Here is a 2137-nt window from a genome sequence, read left to right on the forward strand (position 1 = left end):
CATCTTTGGGTTCTTCTGTACCTCTCTCACCAAGGCTCTTCTCCCCCAATAGCTCAGTTTGGCCAGACGGCCAGCTCTAGGAAGGGTTCTGGTCATCCCAAACGTCTTCCATTTAAGGATTATGGAGGCCACTGTGCTAGCAAAGGGTCTGAATACTTATGACCATGTGATATTTCAGTTTTTCTTTTTTAATAAATCTGCAAAAATGTCAAAAATTGTGTTTTTCTGTCAATATGGGGTGCTGTGTGTACATTAATGAGGAAAAAAATGAACTTAAATGATTTTAGCATATGGCTGCAATATAACAGAGTGAAAAATTTAAGGGGGTCTGAATACTTTCCATACCCACTGTATATATGTATATATACACACACACACACACACAGTATTGATTCAGTAATATAAAAATAACAGTGATAGGTGCCATTCTTCATAATGAGTATGCCTACTTCTAACTTTGGTTTTGTTTATTTCCTGTTTGTCTACTTTTAGGTGAAATATGAATCATGGAGTAGTTTTATAATATGCTTTTACATTTACCTAAATTAATGGAAAGAATTATTTTACCAGTGTACATCTCGAACCACAGAAGGAAAAAGTGAGGACATCAGCTTGTTCTGACCTACCAACCAAAACCCAGTAACTATATTTAATCAACATTAAGGTAAGACCCGATTCTTAAATTATGCCTGGTTCAGACTATTCTTTTTTTTGTCTGATACGATGGTCACTACATGATTATAGAGTCATACATTTCTTGGATGAGGAATATGACAGGCTCCATGTTGGTACCCGACAGATCACAGTCGTTCATGACTTGGAGGTGTCAGGGACCAGGAGAAGAGTGTGTGTGATATCGGCAGCTTGTATTCAGAAAAGAAGATAGGGTTTGAAACGACCCTGGACCTGTCTGTGGGTCACACAGAGAGGGCAGCCGCTGACGTCTCTCCTTCATGGAGAACTTGAGGTAGCAGTTAAAATTAAATGTTTTAAGCTGGTAGTAAAACCAAAAACTAGCTACTCTGATAGAGTGGGTACGTCACAAGGCTGACTGTGAATTCAATGCTAATGTTAGCTGTATCACTGTGATATTTCATGAATATGGTTCAGTCCAATGTGTCAAAAATGTTGTGAAAAGAACAGTGATCTGTGTTTCTGATGTCAACATCGGCCCATCACGGCATAATTCTAACACTGGACTTTGTGTTGGGACGTATTGAGACGTCTCAGATGCAGCATCGGCTGTTGTTTACTATGACACACTATACAATATAAAATGATCGATTGTCATGCCCAACTTCATTTGTCAGTTCTGGCCCCCTGTGAATCATGTAGTCTGAACCGGGCATTAGAAATAAAACTACTGTGACTGCATTCTGGTTGGTAAGCTGGCTGGTGAGATAGACTTAAGCAAAGTGAATTTAATGTTAATGGAAAATTCAATTTTGATATATCAACATTTTAGTTAATTGGTTTGTTATGCCGCATAAAAAACAGCATCTATACCAACCCCAACTCACATCAAAATGTATAAGAGTTACATTGATCCACAACACAAAATGTACTAGTGTCACAGTAACACCACTGAAAGGTTTTTCTGAATTGAAAATTGTGCCATGGCAATGTCTTTCTGGCAGCAAAAACTAAATATAATTGGTGACATTCATGGTTAAGCTGAGGCACAGAAACTACATGATTTGAATTAGGCAAAGTTCCTGGAATTGGTTAAAATGCTCTCAAATGACAAGTACAACATCACACAAACTTAGATATGGGACTCAATCTGTTGGACCCATCCGCCGGCCACTACCCCTTCCTTCTTAGTGTTTTTAACATGCTATAGTTCAAAAATATTTGTCTTCAAAAGACACTAAATGTTAGCTCCCTGATCCAGTGAGACTGGGCTGGATATATACAGTATTAGTTCTGCCAAAAGGTAACTATCCTAGAGTAGCAGTAGTCTACTGCTATAGCTATCAAAACTCTTGCAGCATTTACACAATTTCATGTGGTTAAGCTGAATTAAATTACATATTTAAATGTATGTAAATGAAGACTTATTACACAAGCTAACTGACTGGCCAACTTATTTGTTCATAAGAAGCCCTGTAGATTGTCAGAACATAAAGTGCAGTAT

The 2137-nt window shown here is 37.8% G+C and overlaps 1 long non-coding RNA gene across 1 annotated transcript in view; it reads left to right on the forward strand.

Annotated features, from left to right (window-relative positions):
• LOC109958548 (uncharacterized) overlaps nt 1-952 on the forward strand; it is a 12747-nt gene extending 11795 nt beyond the window's left edge. The window contains exons 2-3 of the long non-coding RNA XR_002274697.1: nt 571-664; nt 800-952. This is a non-coding gene — a long non-coding RNA (uncharacterized LOC109958548). The remainder of the gene's footprint in view (nt 1-570; nt 665-799) is intronic.
• Nucleotides 953-2137: the final 1185 nt, after the last annotated feature.

The sequence above is a fragment of the Monopterus albus genome, unplaced genomic scaffold, assembly GCF_001952655.1.
Source record: "Monopterus albus unplaced genomic scaffold, M_albus_1.0 scaffold33.1, whole genome shotgun sequence".
Classification (NCBI taxonomy): Eukaryota; Metazoa; Chordata; class Actinopteri; order Synbranchiformes; family Synbranchidae; genus Monopterus; species Monopterus albus.